The following is a 317-nucleotide window of genomic DNA, read 5'->3' on the forward strand; positions in this document are numbered from 1 at the left end:
AACTCATCTCATGGTCAGACTGTGAAAACCAAAGAGGTATATGGTTGTGCCCTCAAACTGTAAATAAATGTTATGCTAGATGCAAAATACAGAAAAGTGAGACAGACAGAAAAACTTGGATCATGATGGCTTGCAGGTTAGAAATTATCCAGAGTATTTATTTCCTTAATGAAGGTCCGTAAGACCTGACCGCTTCTCATTGACCTGCCTTTCCCTTTTGAGAAAAATTCAGCCTTGACTTCTATCCAATGTTAGCCTTGCCCCATCTCCAGTGGTTCACCATTTCAGCAAGACAAATACCGACACAGACTTCCTAG

The sequence above is a fragment of the Pteropus vampyrus genome, unplaced genomic scaffold, assembly GCF_000151845.1.
Source record: "Pteropus vampyrus isolate Shadow unplaced genomic scaffold, Pvam_2.0 Scaffold130, whole genome shotgun sequence".
NCBI classification, from domain to species: domain Eukaryota; kingdom Metazoa; phylum Chordata; class Mammalia; order Chiroptera; family Pteropodidae; genus Pteropus; species Pteropus vampyrus.